Here is a 27,318-nt window from a genome sequence, read left to right on the forward strand (position 1 = left end):
ATGTTCTCTGTGTATATGGAGTCTCCCCACTGTGTTTTCCGCTGTGTGCATCCGATGGGGTGGGCTATGGCTCACGAAAGCTTATGCTGTAATAAATTTGTTAGTGTCTGTGGTGCCACAAGTACTCCTTTTCTTTTTACGGATACAGACTAACACGGCTGCTACTCTGAAGCTTCCTCTTTGTGACTCAACCCTCCAGCCAGGTCACTATGTGGTTTCCCCTTCCAAGGTACAGATTTACTCACACCAGACCTACTGTCCATACAATGCCACTCCATCAGTGGCTGGTAGGGGAATCCAAGCCCACCTACTACTCCAGGTTCAACCCAGGGACCCTACAATACACAGACAAGGTCTGCTCCATCCCCAATCTTGCTGCTCTCTCCCTGAGCTGCTTCCTACTCCAGCTCCCATTGGCTTTCTTCTCCATCCTTCTCTCTTCCACATACACCCTTCCCTCAGGGCGAGGCTCCCAGGGGTTACCTCCCTAATGTATAGAGGATGGCTGCAGACTTCCACCCTGCCACCAATTTCTGTTGCTAGCTGCCTGGCTTTAAACTAGCCCAGCCCACACCTGTTCAGCTGAGCTTCATCTTCTGATCAGGAGTTGCTTTGCCAGCCTAAATTCCTCATGTGTGACCTATCACACTAACTGGCCCTTTTTCAGCTTCCTTAACATTTTCAGTGCTGGTGTATGGTGAACACCCATCACAGTGCCGTACACATGTAAACCTATGCCATCATAACAACAATCACCACACTTCATAAACAACATGCAGACCAATCAGTCCACTTCTATCTGGAGAAAGATTCTTTTACTCCACCAACATATCACTGCCAGAGAATATTTATGGAATTCTGACATATTACAAAGTACCGAAGGGTTATTTTCCTTTCGCTATCTTTATTGAACATTATAAACACAATTTAAAAATCAACAGTGTATGTCCAATAGGATATTTCCATTGCAAAACAAAACAAGTGGGTAGAGTTGGATAGGCAGTGTAAATTGAGGGGGATGGTAACGAATGATGAAGGGTCATATAGGGCAATCATATTTATTTGTTTTTGTTTGTTTTTTTAAAGGAGTGCCCAAAATTTTTAAATGGGTTGCTATACACGGTCCTCTGAAGGGGATCCCTGCTCCATCAAGTCTTATGATGCCCACCAGAGGGGATCCTGTCCCACAGACATTTGCAAGTCCATAGTCTGGGGGCATTTTGATCTAGGGATTTAGGTCAGGCCTAGCAGTGGGATTACTTGTGAGGGTAGAAAGCAGGATTTTGCTACTAGTGTAGAAATATATACACAGATCTATTTCTGTACCGCTAAAATAGAGCCACTTCTGGAGCTAGGGAGATGGAACCCAACCAGCGCACACTGCCCTACACAACAGCAGGGAGATATTTTAGCAAAAGGACTTCGAGCAACCACCCCTTCTTACAAAATGTATCTTTAATGTCCACACCCAGCAAGCAGAACTCCAGTTTACAAGAGACTGGGATCATTCAAGATGAAGAGAGCTATCTGAAATGAACACATTCTTAACTTTCAAATTCTTCTGGTTCTTCTCAAGTTACCAAACATTAGCAACTTAGTGTAATTTTGGATCTCATTTTCTGTAGATTCCATTCAGAATAACAACATAATAAACTGCTTCTGTAAGAAGGTACTTTAAAGCACGATCCATTGGCTCCAACAGGCCAAAGCCTTAAGTGGGAAAAAAGCCAGTCTTTTAGTGTTTAATTGTAAGAAATAAATAGGTTATAGTAATAAACTCCAAAGACAATAGATTTCGTGAGGCTGATTCTCTCCCTCACCAGAGCACTGTACCATTTAGTTAAACAGGACGCTTCCACTGAAGCAACCTCTACATGCATTCCTGTTTTAAATGTGTAAGCAATCAGTGACAATGGACTGCAATAGTTTTTTTAATATCCTGCCCTTTTGTGTTACTCCTTACTTTGCCCAGATTTCGCTAAGAACAATTTTTTAGCTTTAATAGATGACAGGACATCTTGTCGATTGCACTGTCTCTAGAAAACATCATTACATAAGAGTCAAAAAAGAATTAGGTGCCCAATTCCCACTGAAAGTCAATGGGAGAGGGGTGCATAACTGCCCTTTGAAATCTCCCCTTAACATTGTTAGTAGTATTATTGAATTGATAAGCAATCCTTCTTTAAAATCCTGTACCAAAACACTGACCACCTCTAATCAGCAAAAGTAGCACAGTGCTAGTGCTGTTGACTGCAGACGGGACAAGTCTGCACCCTAGTTGGATGCACCCAGCTTGCTGAGAATGTTGTTTCATATGCTCATCTTCTAGATGTGGGCTCTGAAGCAAAATGTGCTGTCAAGAGTACCAGCAAGGTATACAGGATTTACGGAATGAGTAAATTTTATTCCAAGCCAGCTGAGGTTGAGTTCATGTTTGGCCTCTTGGTTTTTGAGATGGAATGCACTGATTTGTGTCTCTGCTGGTGTTACCCACTACAGGGAAGGGTGGTAGAATCTGGCCCCATGGAAAGAAAAAATCTTACCAATTCTACCTGGGGGGAAATATCCTCTCTCATGAGAAATCCTATTTTAATTTTAAACTTGTCCCCAAACCGATAGCCATTGCCAGTCATTACAATTATGTTCTGTCATGAACTGTTTTCTATAAACTTTAATAGCAAATTATGTTGTATCTGTGTTTTCAATTTTCCATTTTGGGGTGATTTATCTGAACATGCAGGAAAATGGAGTGGGTGGGTGAGATTCTGTGGCCTGCACTGTGCAGGAGGTCAGACTAGATGATCATAATGGTCCCTTCTGACCTTAATATCTATGAATCTATGAAAATGACTGAAGAAAGAATAAATGCAAAGTGTCAGCGAAAGAGCACGCACATTGACTCACTCTGTAAAATTTTACCTCAGGCACAATAGCGGTAGCTTCACAGTTGCCCCCCACAGCAGCCGGCTTTAAAGGTACAGTACATAGCAAACAGAACATCATGTGCTTTTAGTTAGTTTGCTTGATGTAAATCACACTTTCTTAACTCAATAGAAACTTTAAAAGTATACCGGTTTAGGGCGTGGAATGACAGCTTCATATTTAAATCAATAGTTTCAGAGCTCACATATGGTCTTAAATCTTTCACTATGGTTTTTTTGGGGTTTTTTTTTTTTTTTTTCATTTTAAAACAGGTTTTCATTTGTGAGTGTGAATTTAGCATTTGTGCAATAGGTTGGCTTGACAGCCTGGGAAAATGAAGTGCTCTAGACAATGTTGCCTAGGGGATAAATCACGTGACTGGGAATCCATTGGACCAGCCGCTCCACTTCTCTATGCCTCACTTTCTCCAACTGTAAAATGGTAACGATGCCTGTCTCCTTTCTGAAGTGTTTTGAGATCTATTGATGGAAAGAACTATACAAGGTATTATTATTTACTAACTAAACAGGTACAGCTTGAGAAGTAGCAGTACAAGTTTCCACTCCACTAATGTGGTTCAAACCTGATATTGCAGTACTATCTTTAGGTTTCAGAGTTTAGCTCATCTCCATCTCAGTACAACCCAGGACCTCTTTCCAGACACTGGCAGCAGCTATGCCAACTAGTACCAGTTGTGGTGTTCTTTTTTGAGAGACATTTAGCTATCTTCCCACTGGGAACTGGACTGAGGCCACCAAACAGACACCAGATGGTAACAAAGTTCAGGCACTACCAACAGGGGTGCATTTGCCCCTTATTTTTTCACTTTTAACTGGGTATTTTAATATGAGAAGAGACAATGTGTTAGAGTCCAATCCAAAGCCCAGTGAAGGTAGTGGGAGCCTTTCCACTGACTTAAATGGGCATTGGATCAGGTACTAAGTGCCTTCTGTTACAACATTTACCTGAAAAATGCTGATTTTTATAAACATTAGGGCCAGATTCTCAGCTACACGGTTTTACATCAGTGGAGGATTGGGGCCATTAAAGTGCTTGTTCTGAACTGTGGCTGCACAGTGGTAGAACATGGTGCTTTCATCATGAGTAACAACAACCTATTGCAGGAGCGGACTTGGGAATCCATACTTCAAGATGGAGGAAACTGGACATTACGAGACTGGGTACAAGACAATTAAATCACCACCTCAACTACACCTGAAGTCAATGGAAGGTTTGCAACTGCTCCATCACTTTCCCCCCAACACCTCCATCAGCTGCACAAATTTTGGCCACATAGCAGCTCTTCTGCAGAAGGATTGGTGGCAGCTATATAGTGCCCTGGCAACACACCCTCTCCCCTCTTTGCACACCATTTCCTCAAACCCCGTTGCAGCATGATTCATGCCCAACTGCTCTGTGGAAAAGAGGGGAGCATATGGGCTACTGTAAAACAGCTGGGCATTGGGCACAGTCATCAGTAATTTTTTTCATTTCAAATCATTCACAAGCTGCAATTACACTAAAAAGTCCATTGTTCATACTGTGGTTATATTACCATCATCACAAAAGTGAAACAGAATTAAGCTTGCCTGTGCTTTCTTGACCTAGGAGCCAAGTATGTCTGGCTGTGTCCCGAGCACTTAATAAAGCTGTCTATTAGTTCACAGAAGAGTATCTCTCCATATTGTTTGGGCAGGTATAATTTCACTGCATGACAGCACAAGCTACAAACACAAAACTGTCATTACAATATGTTGGCTCTTTTACATGTGCTAGATCTGTGCAACCTTATCTACTCAGCGGCTCAGCCATGGCCAGAGGCTACCAGACTAGAACAATGAAAACAGAATCACCGGAGAGAAGATAAATGGCCACTGACCATCCCTGCTATGGCTCCCATTTTCATAGACTTGGTAAGGTCTCATCCAAAGTCAGTTTAACCAAGGCATGATGTTGCTGATACTATCTCTGCAGCTGTTGCTAGGATACTGGCCAGCCATAACAGCAACTCCTGAAGAATAGCAAAGTGTCAGTCTGGGTTGTCCTCCTGGGAAAATCACTGACGCTACTGGACAACACAGAGTCTTGCTTCTTACCTTTCTCACTTCACTTCTACAGGAGGTTCTATGTTAAAGTTGTTGATGCTGTTTCAATATGCCGCCAATGGCACTGGTTCCCCAATTGCCTGCTCACATTCATAGCCAAGCCTGTGGTATTTGACAAAAACAACATTTCCAGGGTATAAGCAAATAATTTTAAGAGCTGGTCTTTAGAAATCCATTTCTCATAGTGTATCCAGAGAAAATAAAGGGATTAATTCTCAGATTAAAAATTCTCTACAAAATTAAAGAAATAGCCTGTCTGATTAAATGACTACATAGGTCTAGCCTGTGTCTTTCTCTGTGCTGTTGCACCAGGGCAAGAGAAAATGCAAGGAGTTATTCCCCATTTCCCTCCACTCTCGGCCTACTGCCAGGCACAGCGGGAGTCCTTGCACCTAGGCAGCGTAAGGATGGCCCAATCCTGTTGGTACAATTCCTTGCAGAGCTCCTGCTGGAGAAGGGAGGCTCACCACTGCCAACACAGGGCTGTGGCTTAATGTGACAACTTGTTTCCTTGTATTCTCCCATCTGTCTGTATCTACCTGTTGTCTCTTGTCTCTCGTCTTATAGTTTTATAGTATGGTAAGCTGGGCGCAAGCAAACAATGTGTGTTTTAACATGACTATCTGTAAATTGGACAAAGACTGTAGGCCATACTTATGGAATGGAGGACTCTATCCTGGGAAGCAGTAACTCTGAAAAAGATTTAAGAGTAATAGTGGATAATCAGCTGAACATGAGCTGCCAGAGTGACCCCGTGGCCTCAAGTAGAAGTAAAGAGGTTAGTTTACTTTTGTATTTGGCACTGATGCAACCTCTGCTGGAATACTGCGTTCAGTTCAGGAGTCTACAATTCAAGAAGGATGTTGAAAAACTGGAGAAGGTTCAGAGAAGAGCCACAAGAATGACTAAAGGATTAGTGATAGACACAAGGTGCTCAATATGTTGAATTTAAACAAAGAGTAAGTTAAGGGGAGACCTGATCACAGTCTAGAAGTACACACATGGGGAACAAATATTTAATAATGGGGTCTTCAATCTAGCAGAGAAAGGTATAACAGGATCTAATGGCTGTAAGTTGAAGCTAGACAGTTCAGAAATAAGGTGTACATTTTTAACAGTGAGGGTAATTAACCATTGGAACAATTTACCAAAGGTCATGGTGGATTCTCCATCATTGACAATTTATAAAGCAAGACTGGATCTTTGTCTAAAAGTTCTGCTCTAGGAATTATTTTGGAGGCATTCTATGGCCTGTGTGACTAGATGATCACAGAGGTTCTTTCTGCCCTTGGAATCTGTGAATCAATATAAGCACTTTTATACCAGTATACCTGCATCTGTGCTAAAGAAAGGTTTCTGCTTTAACTATGTTATAGTTAAAGTAGCAAAACCTAAGTGCTATTACCAGGGCCGGCTCTAGGTTTTTGCTGCCCCAAGCAAAAAATTTGCCACCCCAAGCTCAGATAGGGCTGGGGCTTGCAGACAGCGCTGGAAGCGGAGGGAGTGATGTCACCCCGATATAAGGGGTGGCACAAGGCAGCGCAGCAGCCAGTGCGTAGATGAGGCGGCACAGCCCCGGCTCCCCGGCAGGACTTGCCCTCTCCTCCCCAGGTAGCGGCTGGGCCCTGACAGCTCAGCATCCCTGGCTGGGGCTTCCCCTTCCTGCTGTGGCCGGGGGCGTGGTGCTCTCACCCTGTCTAAGGGTGGCCGGAATGCCGCCCCTGGAAATGCTCCGCCCCAAGCACGTGCTTGCTTTGCTGGTGCCTAGAGCCGGTCCTGGTTATTACATAGCAAGGGTGTATAACAGGGTCAGGATTTCACCCTTCTTCTTGAAGTCAATGGGAGTTTTGCTACTGACTTCAGCTGGCCAGGATTTTACCCAAGGACTAGTCTGTACTAGAAGAACTATATGGAGGAGATTGCAAAGTGCCTCTCTGCCCAAAGACGGTGCTATTAGTGTGATCAGCACAGTTGTGTAATCAGTTTTATGTGCAATAAATTTAAAGCATATAATTATTTAACATAAAAAATAAAATAGAGAAGGAGGAGACCTTTTCTATAAAGTCACATATAATTCTGCAGAACAAACAATTTTTAAATGAAGTACAGTATATGTGGATTTTAAAATACTCCTTTAACAGTTTAACTTAGGTGTGTTTTAATTAAATCTACAGAAATATGAGCAAATTAAACAACTGTTCAAGGGGATGCACAGATTTTTATTCTTGCACCTGACATGAGGATCTGTTGACCCATGTTTTCTATATTCATATTATATTTTTCAACAGTCAGTTTGTTTACAACCATTTATCTGGGCTTTGAAGGAATATATTCAAGAAGGCACAATTAATAAGTTTTGCAGATAGAGGTTATAAATGTAAATGATGTAATAAGCAGAAGACACATGGATCAATAAAGGCAAATGAACACAGAAAAAGTAACAGTCTATTATTACTTTGATAGTTGGAAATCAAACTTGTATCAATATATCTGTTTGTAAAAAAAGTATTTTAACAATAGATGTGGGAGTACAGAAGAATAAGTATAAAGTTTGTACGTCCTTTAGTTTACATATATTTAATTTTTGTGTACTAGATTTTGAGACTTAGAAGATGGAGTGACGTGCATAGAGACAAATGGCATAGATACAAACAGTGAACACAGTTGTTTGAATTTACTGTTTCACATAAGCAATCACTACAAGCTGCTGTGCATTATGTAACATGGAAGGTGCTTGTTTGGTTTTTGTAACAGGTTACCACAACAAAGATATAACAGGAAGTGTAATCTGAGACACACGTTCCAGGAGCAAAGCTGATTCAGAGATCTTTCATCCCCGCACAACACACTTTGTTCCTGACACTGGGCTGTCAGTACAGCTCCCTTGGCAGATGGTATATGCGGTGTCATTGGTGGAGGGAATTGTGCACTTGATATAATAGCAACTAAATAAGATATACAGTACTTAACTTGCAATTGTAACTGTTCACCTTCGCTGTTCAGCTAGTGAATCCACCAGATAAATAGTCTTACAGCTTGTCTACACTACGGCGCGGGGTCGATCTAAGATATGCAACTTCAGCTACGTGAATAGCGTAGCTGAAGTCGACGTACTTAGATCTACTTACCGTGGTGTCTTCACTGTGGTAAATCGACAGCTAACACTCTGCCATCGACTCCGCTTGCGCTTCTCATTCTGGTGAAGTACCAGAGTCAACAGGAGAGCACTCAGCGGTTAATTTATCGCATCTTTACTAGATAATCAACTCTCCCCCCCAAACTGGATTGATCGCTGCCCGCTGATCCAGCACATAGTGTAGACAAGCCCTTAGTATGACCATCCCCCACCCATCTTATTCCACTTGTTTCAAACATGTTCAGAAGTCCCTGGGAAAGTCATGTAGCTCTTATTGTGGCAGGAGAAGATCTCCTAATTTTGTAGGCAGCTCAGCCAATAGCCTTCTTTTAATAGAATCATAGAATATCAGGGTTGGAAGGGACCTCAGGAGGTCATCTAGTCCAACCCCCTGCTCAAAGCAGGACCGATCCCCAACTAAATAATCCCAGCCAGCGCTTTGTCAAGCCTGACCTTAAAAACTTCTAAGAAAGAAGATTCCACCACCTCCCTAGGTAACGCATTCCAGTGCTTTACCACCCTCCTAGTCAAAAAGTTTTTCCTAATATCCAACCTAAACCTCCCCCACTGCAACTTGAGACCATTACTCCTCGTTCGGTCATCTGCTACCACTGAGAACAGTCTAGAGCCATCCTTTTTGGAATCCCCTTTCAGGTAGTTGAAAGCAGCTATCAAATCCCCCCTCATTCTTCTCTTCTGCAGACTAAACAATCCCAGGTCCCTCAGCCTCTCCTCATAAGTCATGTGTTCCAGTCCCCTAATAATTTTTGTTGCCCTCCGCTGGACGCTTTCCAATTTTTCCACATCCTTCTTGTAGAGTGGGGCCCAAAACTGGACACAGTACTCCAGATGAGGCCTCACCAATGTCGAATAGAGGGGAATGATCACGTCCCTTGATCTGCTGGCAATGCCCCTACTTATACACCCCAAAATGCCATTAGTCTTCTTGGCAACAAGGCACACTGTTGACTCATATCCAGCTTCTCGTCCACTGTAACCCCTGCAGAACTGCTGCCGAGCCATTCGGTCCCTAGTCTGTAGCGGTGCATGGGATTCTTCCGTCCTAAGTGCAGGACTCTACACTTGTCCTTGTTGAACCTCATCAGATTTCTTTTGGCCCAATCCTCTAATTTGTCTAGGGCCCTCTGTATCCTATCCCTACCCTCCAGCGTATCTACCTCTCCTCCCAGTTTAGTGTCATCTGCAAACTTGCTGAGGGTGCAATCCACGCCATCCTCCAGATCATTAATGAAGATATTGAACAAAACCAGCCCCAGGACCGACCCTTGGGGCACTCCACTTGATACTAGCTGCCAACTAGACATGGAGCCATTGATCACTACCCGTTGAGCCCGACAATCTAGCCAGCTTTCTATCCATCTTATCGTACATTTGTCCAGCCCATACTTCTTTAACTTACTGGCAAGAATACTGTGGGAGTCAGTGTCAAAAGCTTTGCTAAAGTCAAGGAACAACACATCCACCGCTTTGCCCTCATCCACAGAGCCAGTTATCTCGTCATAGAAGGCAATTAGATTAGTCAGGCATGACTTGCCCTTGGTGAATCCATGCTGACTGTTCCTGAGCACTTTCCTCTCCTCTAAGTGCTTCAGAATTGATTCCCTGAGGACCTGCTCCATGATTTTTCCGGGGACTGAGGTGAGGCTGACTGGCCTGTAGTTCCCAGGATCCTTCTTCTTCCCTTTTTTAAAGATGGGCACTACATTAGCCTTTTTCCAGTCATCTGGGACCTCCCCCAATTGCCATGAGTTTTCAAAAAATAATGGCCAATGGCTCTGCAATCACATCTGCCAACTCCTTTAGCACTCTCGGATGCAGCGCATCCTGCCCCATGGACTTGTGCTCGTCCAGCTTTTCTAAATAGTCCCGAACCACTTCTTTCTCCACAGAGGGCTGGTTACCTCCTCCCCATGCTGTGCTGCCCAGTGCAGCAGTCTGGGAGCTGACCTTGTTCCTGAAGACAGAGGCAAAAAAAGCATTGAGTACATTAGCTTTTTCCACATCCTCTGTCACTAGGTTGCCTCCCTCATTCAGTAAGGGGCCCACACTTTCCTTGACTTTCTTCTTGTTGCTAACATTCCTAAAGAAACCCTTCTTGTTACTCGTAACATCTCTTGCTAGTTGCAACTCCAGGTGTGATTTGGCCTTCCTGATTTCACTCCTGCATGCCCGAGCAATATTTTTATACTCTTCCTTGGTCATTTGTCCAGTCTTCCACATCTTGTAAGCTTCTTTTTTGTGTTTAAGATCAGCAAGGATTTCACTGTTAAGCCAAGCTGGTCGCCTGCCATATTTACTACTCTTTCTACACATCGGGATGGTTTGTCCCTGCAACCTCAATAAGGATTCTTTAAAATACAGCCAGCTCTCCTGGACTCCTATCCCCCTCATGACAGGTTTCAGAGTAACAGCTGTGTTAGTCTGTATTCGCAAAAAGAAAAGTTGTACTTCTGGCACCTTTAGAGACTAACCAATTTATTTGAGCATAAGCTTTCATGAGCTACAGCTCACTTCATCGGATGCTTTGTGTGTATACAAAGATCTTCTACACTTTCCACAGTATGCATCCGATGAAGTGAGCTGTAGCTCACAAAAGCTTATGCTCAAATAAATTGGTTAGTCTCTAAGGTGCCACAAGTACTCCTTTTCTTTTTCCCCCTCATGTTATTCTCCCAAGGGATCCTGCCCATCAGTTCCCTGAGGGAGTCAAAGTCTGCTTTTCTGAAGTCCAGGGTCTGTATGCTGCTGTTGTCCTTTCTTTCTTGTGTCAGGACCCTGAACTCAACCATCTCATGGTCACTGCCTCCCAGGTTCCCATCCACTTTTGCTTCCCCTACTAATTCTTCCCGGTTTGTGAGCAGCAGGTCAAGAAAAGCTCTGCACCTAGTTGGTTCCTCCAGCACTTGCACCAGGAAATTGTCCCCTACACTTTCCAAAAACCTCCTGGATTGTCTGTGCACCGCTCTATTGCTCTCCCAGCAGATATCAGGGTGATTGAAGTCTCCCATGAGAACCAGGGCCTGCGATCTAGTAACTTCCGTTAGTTGCCGGAAGAAAGCCTTGTCCACCTCATCCCCCTCGTCCGGTGGTCTATAGCAGACTCCCACCATGACATTACCCTTGTTGCTCATGCTTCTAAACTTAATCCAGAGACACTCAGGTTTTTCTGCAGTTTCAAACCAGAGCTCTGAGCAGTCATATTGGTCTCTTACATACAATGCAACTCCCCCACCTTTTCTGCCCTGCCTGTCCTTCCTGAACAGTTTATATCCATCCATGACAGTGCTCCAGTCATGTGAGTTATCCCACCAAGTCTCTGTTATTCCAATCACATCATAATTCCTTGACTGTGCCAGGACTTCCAGTTCTCCCTGCTTGTTTCCCAGGCTTCTTGCATTTGTGTATAGGCACTTGAGATAACTTGCTGTTTGTCCTGCTTTCTTAATATGAGGCAGGAGCCCTCCCCTATCGCGCTCTCCTGTTTGTGCTTCCTCCTGGTATCCCACGTCCCCCAGGGCTTTGGTCTCCTTCCCCCGGTGAACCTAGTTTAAAGCGCTCCTCACTTGGTTAGCCAGCCTGCTTGTGAAGATGCTCTTCCCTCTCTTTGTTAGGTGAAGCCCGTCTCTGCCTAGCACTCCTCCTTCTTGGAACACCGTCCCATGGTCAAAGAATCGAAAGCCTTCTCTCTGACACCACCTGTGTAGCCATTTGTTGACTTCCATAATTCGACCGTCTCTACCCAGGCCTTTTCCTTCCACAGGGAGGATGGACGAGAATACCACTTGCGCCTCAAACTCCTTTATCTTTCTTCCCAGAGCCACATAGTCTGCAGTGATCCGCTCAAGGTCATTCTTGACAGTATCATTGGTGCCCACATGGAGAAGCAGGAAGGGGTAGCAACTGGAGGTCTTGATGTGTCTCGGCAGTCTCTCCGTCACATCGTGAATCCTAGCTCCTGGCAAGCGGCAGACTTCTTGGTTTTCCCGGTCGGGGCGGCAGATAGATGACTCAGTCCGCCTGAGGAGAGAGTCCCCGACCACCACCACCCACATCCTTCTCCTTTTCTCTGTGTAATGCCTAGAAATTGTGTGCAATATGAAAGATTACATTCTCTTCTCTTTGCTCCTTTTGCACAAAGCAGGTAGTGCAAATGGGATGGAATCTGGGCTTCTCCCACCTGCTGGGAGTTACCATGTTGTAGGGGAATCCCTAGCAGGCGTAGATGAGAAGGTTATTCACCCTGTGCTGTAACTGAGGTTCTTTGAGATGTGTTTCTCTTGTGGGTGTCCACTTGAGGCGATCGTGCGCCGCTGCACATCTAGTCAGAGAATTTCAACAGCAGTGCCCAGTCTCATGCCGGCAGTGGTTGTTAACAAGTGGTGTGCAACAAACCTCCCCCAGTTCTTTCTCTATCACTGAGATCCTTCTGAGAATTCTGAAGTAAAGGGGAGGAGGGCGGGTAGTGGAGCACCTGGAATTGGGGGAAGTCTCTCAGACCCTCGACCAAACCCTCAAATTTGATGTTTCAATCCAGATTGTTGCGACATAGGAGATTGAGATGGGAGAGGCCTATGTCTTGTGGGTATGTGTTGGGGCAGCTGCCCCACACAGGAAGAAGAAGGCGTTAAAAGAAGCACCAGGGATTCTGCGCAGAACCCACGAATCAGGAAAGGGCTTAGTGAACCCACCAATGGGGGAAGGCTTGCTGGAGCAACCAATCAGGGCTGGCAAGGGCCATATATAAAGGGCTGCTCAGCAGAGCAAAAGGGAGTCTCTCCCTGGAATGCAAGGGAAGAGGACTGGCTGCCTGAAGAAGCACCATAGATAGAGCAGTGCTGGGCAGGGGCAGCAGAGTGTGAGGGTGAGCTGCTGGCTGACCATTGCTAGGCTGCTACAAGGGCTGAGAGGGGCTAGGGCTATGAGGGAAGTGGCCCAGGGAAAATAGGCAGCAGGTTGGAAGAGGGCAGTAGGTGGCTGCTGGCTATAGGGTCCCTGGGTCGGGACTCAGAGTAGCGGGTGTCCTGGGTCCCGCCCGCATCCCGCTTGCCAATGAGGAAAGTGGCCAGTATTCAGACTGCAGTTTTCTCCTGAGGCGAGGGGCTGGACCTTAGACTGCAGTTGGCCACTGAAGCAAGTGGCAGGACTAAGGACTGCTGGTCCCCCGGAAGCAGGGAGATACCGGAGTTGAGGCATAGCCAGAGGACCATGCCCAGAAGAGGATGTTGTGGTCCAGGGAGCAATGTGGGTCCAAAGAGTGGAGACAGCAGTGATGGCAGGCCTGACACAACTAGCTGAAGGCGGACTGGCAGGGCTGAGAGCTAATTCCCAGGACAGCCAGCGGAAGGCGCCATGGTGGCAAGTTCCACCCTGTTACAGGGTCTTTGCCTCTGCCTCGATGTTGTACTGCCTTTGCAGTTGTGTGTAAGGCGCCAGTCGTGAACATTGTGATGGGTAATATCTGCCTTGTTTTTGTGCAGGTGTGTAGATGCCTAAAGACCCAGAGTCACTCTAGAGTCTTTCAATGTGTGGAGTCTTTCATCGGTCTTACCTGCAAATAATTTTGGTCCTCCAAAGGCAGATCCTCTGTGGTGGATTCTACCTCCTTTGGGAGCCCAGAGAAGTGGAGCCAAGGGGCACACTGCATCACTATGGTGTTTGTGATGGATCTTGCCGCCATGTCTGCTGCGTCTAAGGATACCTGCAGAGCTGTTCTTGCCAGGAGATGGCCTTCAGAGATGACTCACTTAAAGTGTTCTTTTTTTATCTTCAGGGATGAGGTCAATAAATTGGGACATTTTGGAGTAATCTGTGTGATTGTATTTTGCCATCAATGCTTCATAATTGGCTGTTCTGAACTGCAAGGTGGGCTTTGTGATCAAAGAGGTCCAATCTTCCATTCTTTATCATATGGGATAGTCCTTGAGTGGAGTTGCCTGCCCTGTTCCTCCAATGAGTTTGATTGGGGTTGTGAGAACAGAAATTCTAGGCTCTTTGATGGAACATAGTATTTCTTATCCACCCTTTTACAAGAAGGAGGGGTTGCTGCAGCGGTCTGCCATGGTCCTTGGTGGGATCCATGATCCTTGGTGGGATCCATGAGTGCTGCATTTATGAGGAGGGCAATTTTGGATGAGTCTAAGATATGTAATATGCCGAACAACTTGTGTTAGGACTCAGCAACCTATTCCAGGGGAATTTGGAGTGTGTCTGAAATTCTTTTAAACAGCTCCTGGAAGTGTTTAAAATGGTCTCCTGTTGTAGGTGGTGGAGGCGTGATGGCCTCGTCTGGAGAGGAGGAGGTGTTAGTTGTTGGAATGGCCTCCTGATCTAGAGCCTCCTCTGTTTCCTCAAAAGTCTCCTCAGAGGTCTTGGGGGCCCCCACCTCTGATGCTGATGGAGAACATCTTAGTCTTTTCCTGGGGGTGCTGAGAGGCTTGGAATAATGTTGCCTATATATAGTTCATGTGTCCTAATATGGCCACTGTGGTGGGAATGGCATTGGTGGTGGCATCCATGGATGTCCATACTACCCCTGGTGTCAGCCCTGCAAGGGTGTCCTGGCTGTTTCTGTAGGTCTGGTCTGACAATTCCCTAGATGAGTGAAGAGCAGTGTGAGGAATAAACATCTCCCTCCTCATTGTCCTCTTCCTCGCTAGGAAAGGGAGGGGCAGGTCTGTTTGTTGGCGTGTGTAATAATGGTACTGAATGGTACCACAGCTATGTTGGTACCAAGAAGCAGTGATTCCAGTGCTGTAGGAACTACGAAGTCCTTGTATTGGAGAAACTGCTGCGTTTCAGAAGGTTGCAATGCTGAAGATGGCATCAGCGTTAATTGTTACAGTAGCGGGAGTTGTTGCAGCACTGGGAGTATCAGTGCCGAAGATGACTGTGCTGAAGGAGGTAAAGCAGGCCAATCTGCGCTATGTGCCATAAGAAAATGATGCCATAAGCGGAGGCACTGCAGAGGTCCTTAGTACTGAGTGTTTAGCTGCTGCAGCCATGGTAGAAGGAGCAGTCTTGTCTCTGCAGTCCTTTTGTGAGCCTGCCTGCTTAGGGTCTTTGGTTTTAGCGCTACCCGAGGATCCTATCAACTCATAGGTATTCAGCCATGCCACAGTCAGTACTGATGATGTGGAGACTTGGAGAACGCATCTTTTTCACATTTCTCTTTGGAGGAGAGGTAGTAACTCTCTTCTTTGCCCATTTTTTGGGAGGCTGGTCCCTCCAGTACAGGGTCTGTGAGGGAGGTCTGCCAGAAGCTGAGGTGGACGACCAGGAGAAGTTTGCAGTCCCGGGTCAGAGGGCAGGCAGAGAGACTTCTCCATAAAGATTAGTTTTAGTTTAAAGTCTCTCACTTTCCTGGCGCAGGCCTTAAGGTGTTGGCAATAGAAGCACTTCTGAGGTACGTGAGCTTCCCCCAAGCGGCAGACACACTGGGAATGTCCATCCAAGACTGGAATTGCCTCTCGGCAGGAGAGGCAACACTTAAAGCCCAGAGACCCGAGCATTCTCGGGTGAAGTTGCCTGCAAGAGGGGTGAATGAATGTTATTATTATATTATTATTATTATTTACGAGGAGAAGAAAAAGAAAAAAAGATTTTTTTCCTAACTAACTAATCTATCTACCAAACGATACTGCTAATCCTATATCTAAAGGTAAGTCATGCAGAGGCACTGCCAGAGCTCTGATTCAGACCAAGGGTGGTTGAGAAGGAACTGAAGAGGGAAGTTGGGTGCAAAGCACTAGTTAGCCACCACTGCCGGTGTGAGACAGGAAAATAGCATGTGCTACCCAATCGGGCACTGTTGTTGAAATTCTCCGACTAGAGGCACGCGTGCATAATCACCTGAAGTGGAGCACACACAGGGACATCACTCAAAGAAGAGCTGTCCTATCTATCTCCCACACCATTCTCTCTCCACACAGCCCTTGCCACAGGGATTAGTCAGGGACTGAGATGGGGTGGGGGGGAGGAGACATGGCTATATTCCATCTTTCCTCAACTAGTGAACATCCCCTTGGGTACCATTACCAGCTTGTTCAGGTAGGAACAACGTCATGATGCTCTAATTTGTGCTGGGGACAGGCAGAGAATCATGGAAGCCACACCGGACTTCCTGTCTGCTCCCCACCCCCATGGCACTGAGAGGCCTTTGGCTGCAGCAAGGAACCTGTTCCACCATGTTTGTATAAGTGTGCGGGGAATTACACAAGACACATTTATGTTGACTGATATTTACATTCACTAGTTCATGTTTGTGAAGGGCTTTAAAGATGAAAAGGGGTATGTAACTGTTAAATATAGTTATTCGTTATGTCAGATGTGGCGTGTGTAAGTCCTGGAGGTCTGTAAGTGCACTTGCTATATCAGTGTATGGGACTATCATAGAGCGACCCTGCCTGGAGCGCCCTCCTGCAACAAGCCACAGCATGACAGATATGACAGGTATGCCCTGCTTCAGTTTCCTTCCCTTGGTTCCAGGAACCTCACACAAGCTTTCTTGCCTCAATAATACCCCTCTTCAGGGCTGGTTTGTATATTATTAGAAACCTTATGCAAAATAATCCACCACAAAAATCCCAACATAAAAGCCATTCATCACCTCCAGTGCAAACAGTCACTATGAGCACTTGACATTTTTGTCTCACAATGCCCCACACCCTTTGACCACGTCACCTTCATTCATGCCCAGATTCTGTCAGTCCTGCTCAGGCCTGGGACAGCCATCCCAGCCCTTCCAACTGGAGCACAATCCTATTCTTCCCAGTGGGAACAGCCAGTCTCACAGTGGGAAGCATCCTTACCAGGGAAGCATCCTTCACTCTCCCTGGCCCTCCCATGGTTCCTCAGGATCCAGGTTTCTGGCCCTGGATATGTCAACAAGTAAGTTGCTTTGCTGCTCCTCCTACTTTCAGCCCTTTACTGAAGTTCTCTAGCTTGGGAAAAACCAGCCATCAAACCCTGCTGGCTGCTCTCCTGCCTTCAGCCATGTCTGAGGTCCCAAACATACAATCTCTGGCAACTCTCATCTCCTGCCCGTCTGTCTGAGCAAGGCCCTGATTCACCAGCTCCCTCTCTCACTGGTCTCCTCACCTAGGGCCCAGGTGCCCTCTTTTAAGCCCAATTCATTAGCCAAACTGGAGTGTACTGAGAAGGCACAGGAACACTGGCCTGCTCCATCTTAAAGAGCCACTGTCACCCTATTATGGGGACTTGTATCAGGGGAAATACCACTAGCTGGTACCCCAAAATCCAAAACTTGACATTTTTTGTCTACTCATCCTTGAAAAGTACTTCCCTAGATTGCCTGAAATTCTAGACAATTTTCACTGATTGCAAATGTAGAGGCTGGCCTCTTGTCATTGGACCGTACTGGTCTTTTCCAAAAAGAAATCCCAGAAAGGGATTCGTTGCACTAGAAACTCCATGAGGTTGACCTGATGGAGGATCCCTTGGACTGCCCTCTTTGAGGGGAGGAGATTTGCCACCACCACAATGGTGCAGAGAGAGGGCATCCAGCCTCTTAAGTAGCAGATGTCCTTAGAGCTGTGTCATCTTAAGGGCTTGTCTACACTTACTGGAGCGACGATTGATGCATCGGCGGTTGATTTAGCGGGTCTAGTGAAGACTAAATCGACTGCAGATCACTCTCCTTTCTACTCCTGTACCCCATTGGATCAAGAAGAGTAGGGGGAGTCAATGGGAGAACATCTCCTGTCAACATCATGTAGTGTGGACCCCACTGTAAGTAGATCTAAGCTACATCGATTTGAATTACGCTATTCACGTAACTCAAATTGCGTAGCTTAGATCGAATTAACCCTGTAGTGTAGACAAGGCCTAAGACACTGATGGAGACTCAAGACCATGTGCACAGATGCCCAGGTCACCACACACCCCTCCATGGCAGCATGGTTCCCTCAGGATCTGTTCCCATGTAGCCTCCACCCAGGAACTTCACTTGGATTTTATACTACTGAGGGAGTCGTTACATAAAATAATGTTGACAAAAATCAGCATTTGATTAGTCAGGAATCGCTGTAGGGCTTTGGGGAGACATCCCCCAGCCTTACCCCTTCCTGACCTTCAGAATCTGAACCCTACAGCATGCCCTGGGAGAGCCCTCCATAGGATAAGAAGGAAGCACAGTTGAGGCAACATGACCCCATGACCGCAGGCTCGACCAGGTTCGACTCTGCTCCCATTAGTGGATAAGAGAATATAGCCCTGTGTATTTTACACAGAGGACAACAGCTGTGAGCAGTTCAGCTACATCTCACAGCACCACAAAAAAATGAATATGGTCGTTGTTTGGACACTGGAGCCTTCCCTGCTTCAAATCAGCGGAGGCGCCATTAAATAAACAGAGAAGCTAGTGTTTGACAAGTTGGCAAAGTGGATATCCATGTGGATATTCATAACACACACAGAAATATTACCTTGGACAGCTCAATACAACAATGTATGGGAGGAACCAGTTTTTGGAGTAGGGGTGCCAAAGATCAGGTTCATTACTCTGGTGTAGTAGAGTCAGTGTACAGACCAATTGCACAAAAATATTAGGCCACACTCTTGGCTTTAAACAATAATGATTAGGGCTGGTTGAAAATTTTCCATTTAACTTTTTTTTTTGTGACAGAAAATTGGTTATTTGACTAAATGAACATTTTCATCTTCAAAAAATTTTGATTTCCATCAGAAAACCAAAAATCCAATAAATTTCGTTTTCAGCGGCTTTTGTCCAAAAATTACCAAGTCTTTTTTTTTTAATATAAAAACAAAAGTCGAAGTTTTCCCATGGCAAAACCCAATTTCTGACCAGTTCCAATAACCATAATGGAAATTACAGGTTGCAATTTGAAAGTCTTATGACAAGTGTTCAAGTAGCAGCAAACAGATCTTGAAGTTTGCATCACAGTTCATACGATCATGGCTCAGTCGGCTTTCACTGCCAAATGATTACAGCTGCAGATCAGCTCCAAGGCTATTATGCTCATTATTTGAAGAAAGCACAGTAGCAACCTGGTCTAACCTTGACATTTTTCATAAGTACAGTTGTAGAAATCTGAACTGTTGAATACAAACTTTGTACAATGTAAACACACACCAGCTGATGAGGCAGACTTAGAACAAGGAAAAAAAGTGCAATGTTTTTGTACAGCACAATGCTTTTGACGGTGTTCTATCAAACTATCCCTTTTAAAGTGTTTAGTTCTTCTTCGAGTGATTGTCCATGTCCGTTCCAGTCAGGTGCGTGCACACTGCGTGCACGCCAGCCAGAAGATTTTTCCCCTAGTAGCGTCCATAGGGTCAGCCTGGGCGCCCTCTGGAGTGGCGCCTTCATGGTGCCCAACATCGGGCCCCACCGACCCCCCACCCCCTCAGTTCCTTCTTACCGCCCATGACGGCTAGCTGGAACTTTGCTCACTCTTACAGCAAGCACCTTAGCAGTGTCTTTTCTTAGTTCCTTTGTTCTTAGTGTAAATAGTTATTCTCTATAGTAATACTTTTCATATAGTTAGTAGTGGTTTGTTAGAGAGTTCGTTTCCCCTTAGCGGGTATGCCCAGGTCTCCAGGGTTTAAACTCTGTGAGTCCTTTGGAAAGTTTATGCCCAAGAGTGATCCTCACTCGTCTTGCCTGCGGTGCCTTGGTGAGACTCACCAAAAGGACAAGTGCCGCATTTGCAAGGGTTTCCGCCCAAGAACCCTTAAGGACAGAGAGCAGAGACTAAAACTCCTGCTCATGGAGGCGGCTCTGAGACCGCAATCCAACCCAGGACCCAACAACCTGGCACCGAGCACGTCCTCTTCGGTGCGCAGCACTCCCGTGCCAACAGCGCGTGAAACAGGCCCGGCTAAGGACTCTAAAGCCCACCAGCACTGCCACTACTCGGGCCATAGGGCGTCGGCCTCAGTTCCGCACCATTCTCCATCTCCGGTGCTGGTAAAGAAGAAGAGGACAGTGAGGGACCGATCACCCCCCTTGAAGCCTAAGGGGCCAGCGCCGTCTGCGAGTGGCTCAGAACAGACCACCTCCGCCTCGCTTCTGCCCAGGGTTTCATTGACTCCTGCCCCAGCCGGGGTCCAGTCAAATCCGAACCCTCCTCAGTCCCAGGACCATCTGGTGGACATACAACCACCATCGACGCCGGAGGCGTTCAAGGCGGCAACGGACCTGATGCGCCTCCCGGTACCGTCCTCCCCCGAAAGGAGGGACAAATCTCCGGTGACCACACGCCCCCTGTTCCACTCCAGGGGTAAGCCAACCATTATGGCCCATCGGTCTCCATCTCTGGTACCACCTGCACAGACGCAGGGAGCGCACCGCTCCCCGGAATCGAGTCGTCGTTCGTTGGCGACCAGGGAACTGCTCCTCTGTGGTCTTCTTATTCGGAGACCTCGGAGTCAGAGGTGAATTCAGCTTGATCTAGCAGATTGTGGAGCAGAAGTCCAGGTCCCAGTGCAGTCACCAACCATACCCGGCACCGTGGCAGCAACAGTGGCAACCACCTGCTCAATGGCCCTTCTGGACACCCTGGGCGTACCATCAGAGCCAGGGTCAAGTCCATGGTCCGCGCTCCAGAATGGTGTTGGTGTCCTCGGCGTCGTTCGTGCCACAGTTGATGCTACCCTAGGGCGGAGAGGCCCTGCTGACTCACATGTTTTCGGCACCGATACCTCAGCCAGCTCCGGCATCGGCTCTCCAGGTGATGGCACCAGTGGAAGCCTCAGCTCCGTCCCTACCGACCCCGACAATCTCAGTCCCGCCAGATAAAACTGCCCTGGCACCGGCTGCGGCGCAGAGTTCTTCATCAGTACCAGCTCCACAGTACCGCATGCCGAGGGACCCTGGGGGGGCTGAAGGCAGTGAACTGGGCCCACCTCCTGTTCTCGCTTCCTCGTCCTCACCCGACGAAGCGGTCGCGGGGACTTCGATGGCCCCAGGTTTGGAGGACAGCCGGGTTCTTCAACAGCTTTTAAGGCGGGCCGCCCAAAGCCTGGGGATTCAGGCAGAGGAGGTGGAAGAGGATTTAGACCCTGTCATAGACATCCTGGCTCCCTCCGGCCCACCATGGGTTGCATTGCCATTTATCAAGTCGATAACAGAAACATCTAAGAACTTGTGGCAAACTCCTGCTTCTCTGGCACCTATGGCCAAGAAATCAGAGTGCTGCTACTTTGTTCCCTTTAGAGGGTATGAACATCTTTACACCCACCCTCCTCCAGACGCTTTGGTGGTCGACACGGCCAATCAGAGAGAACGTCAAGGGTTTCGATGATCCACCCCTAAAAACAGGGATGCCAAGAAACTGGACCTGTTTGGCCGGAAGGTCTACTCGACAGCAGGCCTGCAACTTCATATAGCCAACCAGCAGGCCATAGCAAGCTGCTACGGGCATAATACCTGCTCATCTATGGCTAAGTTTACAGAACTTCTGCCCCAGGAAACTCAGGGGGAGTTCTCTGCGCCCATGGAGGACGAGAAACTGGTCTCCCGGGTGTCTTTGCAAGCGGCGTTAGACGCAGCGGATGCGGCCTCCCGCACTTTGGCCACAGGGGTGGTTATGAGGAGAGGCTCCTGGCTACAGGTATCTGGTCTTCCCCACAAGGTCCAGCAGACCATTCAAGACCTTCCCTTCGAGGGCATAGCTCTCTTCTCCAAGAAGACGGAAAAGAAACTTCACAGCTTGAAGGACTCGAGGGCTACCCTTCGTTCCCTGGGGCTTCACACGCCTGCTACCCAGCGCAGACAATTTAGGCCTCAACCTGCCCCTCGTCCTTACCAACCCCAAAACTGCCAGGATGCTCCGCATAGGCGGAACAGGAGCACTCGGAGGAGGCAACGCCCTCCCTCTGGACAAAGCTCGGGCCAGGCCAGGGCCCCACTGGGCTCTAGACCACCCTTTTGAGGGTACGGTCGAGGACGGCTCGCCAGTACAATCTTTGGATCCTTCCCATCTTACTTTCTCGTCCCATCTATCCCCTTTCTACTGTGCCTGGTCTTGAATTACTTCAGATTGATGCGTGCTCCGCACGGTAGAGAGGGGATATTCCATCCAATTCTGTACCCTCCCGCCCCCCAACCCCCTTCCCCATCCCTCTTCAGGGACCCCTCTCACAAGCAACTTCTAATTCAAGAGGTGCAGTCCCTCCTCTCGGTAGGGGCAGTGGAGGAGGTTCCTCAGGAGCTAAGGGGCAAAGGTTTCTACTCCCGGTATTTCCTCATACCAAAGGCCAAGTGGGGCCTCAGACCCATACTGGACATGCAACAGCTCAACAAGTATGTAAAGAAACTCAAGTTTCGCATGGTCTCACTATCCTCCATTATTCCCTCACTGGATCCAGGAGACTGGTACACTGCCCTCGACTTGAAGGACGCATATTTTCATATCGCAATAGTCATATATCACAGACACTACCTCAGATTCGTGGTGAACAGAGGCCACTACCAGTTTGCCATCCTCCCATTCAGACTGTCGACTGCCCCCCGAGTATTCACAAAATGCATGGCAGTCGTCGCGGCGTTCCTGCACAAGTGCCAGATACAGGTTTTTCCATACCTCGACAACTGGCTGATCAAAGGTCACTCGAGAGCCCAGGTGGAGGCTCAGGTCAAGTTTATAAGGAGGACCTTCCTCGACTTAGGTCTCCTCCTGAACAAGGAGAAATCTACGCTGTCCCCGGTGCAGAGGATAGAGTTCATAGGGCGCAGTCCTGGACTCTACTCAAGCCAGGATGTACCTCCCAGACGCCAGGTTTCGCTCATTTCAGAACATCATACAGAGCCTCAGACGGTTCCCCACGACATCGGGAAGAAACTGTCTAAAGCTGCGGGGACACATGGCCTCCTGCACATACGTGGTGCAGCATGCTAGGCTCAGGCTGCGCCCACTCCAGTCTTGGCTGGTGTCAGTGTACCGACCAGCCAGAGATGCGTTGGACAGGGTCGTAACCCTGCCCCGCCTGGTACTGGACTCCCTCCTATGGTGGCTCGACCCTCGAATGGTTTGCACAGGGGTGCCTTTTGCCAGCCCTCAGCCCTCGCTCACCTTGGTGTCAGACGCCTTGGATCTGGGTTGGGGGGGGCTCACCTAGGGGACCTCAAGACCCAAGGCCTCTGGTCTCCAGTGGACCTCGCTCTTCACATTAATGTCAAAGAGCTGAGGACAGTGCGTCTGGCCTGATATGCTTTCAAAATGCCCATAATGGGCAGGTGTGTTTCAATCCTCATGGACAACACCTCGGTGATGTTCTATATCAATAAACATAGGGTATACATTCCTCTCCCCTGTGCCGAGAAGCCCTTTCGCTGTGGGACTTCTGCATAGAGCACTCGATCCACCTGCAGGCTTCATACCTCCCAGGGGTGCGAAACACACTGGAGGACAGCCTCAGCCGGACCTTCAATAGCCACGAGTGGTCCCTTCGGCCAGACATGGTGAGCTCAATCTTCTGGTTCTGGGGCTCTCCCCAGGTAGACCTGTTTGCCACTCTAGGTGACAGGAAATGTCAGACATTTTGTTCCCTCAGAGCCACAGCTCGGGGTCCATCAGGGACGCCTTCCTTCTCTCATGGGAGGGCTGCCTGCTATATGCTTTCCCACCCATCTCCCTAGTCCACAGGATGCTCCTCAAGATCTGCAGGGACTGGGATCAAGTCATACTAATAGCGCTGCCATGGCCACGTCAGCACTGGTTCACCTCGCTCCTGGAAATGTCCATAGCTGCCCCAATCACCTTACCGCTGGTCCCCAACCAGATCACACAGGACCAGGGCCGACTCCGGCACCCAAATCTAGAGTCGCTCCACCTTACGGCCTGGATGTTCCATGGCTAAGTGCCACAGACCTATCTTGTTCGGACCAGGTCAGACAAGTCCTCCTGGGTAGTAGAAAGCCCTCCACCAGAGCTACTTACCTGGCTAAGTGGAAAAGATTTTCCATCTGGGAGGAGCAATGTAGTCAGTCGCAGCCCCTCACCTCCATACCATTTATACTGGACTACCTCCTTCACCTAAAGCATCAAGACTTGTCACGATCATCAGTAAGGGTCCACTTGGCCGCTACCTCCGCCTACCATCCGGGCTCAGATGGTCTCTCAGTCTTTGCAAACCCCATGGTCAGTCGTTTTCTCAAGGGTTTGGACAGGCTCTTCCCACACACACATCAGCCTGTCCCTGCCTGGGACCTCAATTTAGTCCTCTCCAGGCTTACAGACCCACCATTTGAACCTCCGGCCACCTGCTCCCTGTTATATCTCTCATCCAAGGTTGTGTTCCTCGTGGCAATTACCTCGGCTCAGTGGGTTTTGGAGCTCAGGGCCCTCACGTCTGAGCCCCCTTACACAGTTTTTCCATAAGGATAAGGTCCAGCTCAGGACTCATCCGGCTTTTCTCCTGAAGGTCATCTCCCATTTTCACATGACCCAGGACATCTTCCTCCCAGTGTTTTATCCCAAGCCACACTCCTCAGATAGGGAGCGCAGGCTGCACTCACTGGACATGTGTAGGGCCTTAGCCTTCTACATAGAGAGAACTACGTCATTCCGGAAGTCCATCCAACTCTTTGTAGCTGTGGCGGACAGAATGAAGGGCCTTCTGGTATCCTCTCAATCCTCTCAATCAATTGTCATGGATAACATCCTGCATTAGGGAGTGCTATACCCTGGCAAAGGAGCCCGCTCCGCAGATAACCACTCACTCTACCAGGGCCCAGGCCTCCTCTGCGGTGTTCCTGGCACAAGGCCCTATTCAGGAAATTTGCAGGGCAGCTACGTGGTCTTCGATACATACATTTATGTCGCACTGTGCAATTACACAACAGTCCAGGGATGATGCAGCTTGTGGGCGACCTGTGCTCTTTTCTGTGGATAACTCCGACCCCACCTCCTGAGCTCTAGCTTGTGAATCACCTGCCTGGAATGGACATGAACAATCACTCGAAGAAGAAAAAAACAGTTACTCACTTTCTCGTAACTGTTGTTCTTCGAGATGTGTTGTTCATGTCCATTCCAATACCCACCCTCCTACCCCTCTGTCAGAATAGTCGGCAAGAAGGAACTGAGGGGGTGGGAGGTCGGCGGGGCCTAATATTGGGGGCCATGAAGGCGCCACTCCAGGGACGGCCAGGCCAACACTACGGATGCTGCTAGGGGAAAAATCTTCTGGCTGGCATGCACTCGGTGCACACACACCTGCCTGGAATGGACATGAACAACATATCTTGAAGGACAACAATTACGAGAAAGTGAGTAACCATTTTTTTTCCACAGAGATCCCTGTGTTACTATTGCTTTGAGCCGCAAATCCTAACACATATGATTACTGCCTTTGGACCCAGTTCTCCACTGCCTGACCCATTGTGCAGTCATTTGCACCTGTGGAAAGTGAGTGCAAAAAGGACATAAAATGCTACCAAGTCAGAATAGCACAGCTATAGTACGGAATAGAGTCTGTAAATGACTGCACAAGGGACAAAGAAAATCAGGTCTATTGATCACAACAGGATGCTCACATGAGTAAAGTTTATGCATGTACATAAATGTTTGCAGCATAGAGCCTATTCTGGTCTTCTGATTTAGAACTAATAAATGTAGGTATGTGATTATTAATATACCAGCCAATTCAGCCATAGATTTATATATAGTTTGTTTATTGTAGCTCTATCCCCTAGCTATGGACTATAGGGAAAGCAAATTGGATTTGTAAGAAATTAGGTGACATGGTAAAATGTGACATATTATTTAAAAGGTTTTCCCTTACTGAATGGAAATTGTCATTGAAATGGTATCTGAACAACTTGTCCATTATGAAAAATGTAATTACTCACCTCTATTTTTATCGTTTTACCAGAACGCAGTTCCATCAGCAGCCCTCGCCTGGCTCATTCCAGAGATACAGGTTATTACAATGCAATTTCAATGTCCTTTGAAGATCCACATGGCCTGCTTCAGATCCATAAGTGCTGACAGGAAGAATAGAGGTCAGAGTTAGAGGGAGCATAAACAGACAAATTAAAGTACCACCATGTGCTTAACAGGGCCTTTAACTCGGGACTTTTTGAAATAGTTGTTAAAACCACAGATTAAAAAAAAAACAAAAAAAACCACACCACTGTAGATGTTACTAATCTTTGTAATTGCAATTTGAGATAGCGTCACTGTGGGACCAAAGGATGATTTACTCAAAATCTATATGCTAGGCTATGTCCCCACCTCTCAGAAAAATAGTCCCTGCCCCTTAAGAATTTACAGTACAACTGACAAGCAACATACTAAAGGAGGAGAGGGGGACACAATCTAAATGGGGACCGTTTTTATAGACATTCTCTATATATTGGTTGTGGGTGTGGGGGAATCTATTATAATTATTAAATAAATGCACATTAACTATATCTGACTGCCCCTCAGTCTATTCAGCATTAATTGGGCAATTTCTTGTCAGAATGAGGTGGATTCTTGTGGGGATCTGCAGGAGGAGAGGGCAAAGGCCTTACAGATCAGATCAGGGCAAAAGTTCCATTCCTAGGGAGCAGGGTGGAAGGAGGCCAGAGGGAGCTGTGGGAAAAGCAGATACATCGGCTGTCAATGCTAGCGGAGTCGAGGGAATACAATACGGCTGTGTCTACAATTAGCAGTTTTCACTCTCCACCATTGCAACAGTGGGGAACTCGTACAAACACAGCACAGAGAGAGAATTTCCAGGGCTATAGCTACAAATTGTAATGGTTCAGTCTGTGTAGATTCCTTCCAATATTATATTTATTTTTAGCACAGTAACAATCCTGTGTTGTAGTAAACTATGCTCTTGTGGTATGTTCAATGTGTTTCTGTGTAAAAGCCCAAAATTATTCTCGTTTATAGTGTTTTCTTGTTTATGCTGCCCCCAAATGACTGCTCAAAGTAACTACACTATTGTGCATGTAATTTTGTCCTTACTGCTAGAGAAGAATTGATCTCCTACATATCCAAGCACAGCACGGGTGTTGATGGCTCTCTGCTTACATGAGTCACCTGGCTTCATCAGGTAGATACCACAGGCCTTTGGCTAGCTTCCAGCAGCACTATCCGTTTAAAAAGGAACAGTGCAAAATGCTAATCTACACTTTGCCTGCCTTACTTCCCTGATATAGGA

The 27,318-nt window shown here is 47.2% G+C and overlaps 1 long non-coding RNA gene across 1 annotated transcript; it reads right to left on the reverse strand.

The window, feature by feature from the left end:
• Window positions 1-1,807: 1,807 nt before the first annotated feature.
• On the reverse strand, window positions 1,808-27,318 carry LOC122466221. The gene is made up of 3 exons (XR_006291580.1): window positions 26,015-27,318; window positions 5,019-5,129; window positions 1,808-4,933 (listed from the first exon to the last, which is right to left on the reverse strand). It is a non-coding gene; the product is annotated as an uncharacterized LOC122466221 (long non-coding RNA).

Source organism: Chelonia mydas, chromosome 1, assembly GCF_015237465.2.
Source record: "Chelonia mydas isolate rCheMyd1 chromosome 1, rCheMyd1.pri.v2, whole genome shotgun sequence".
Classification (NCBI taxonomy): Eukaryota; Metazoa; Chordata; order Testudines; family Cheloniidae; genus Chelonia; species Chelonia mydas.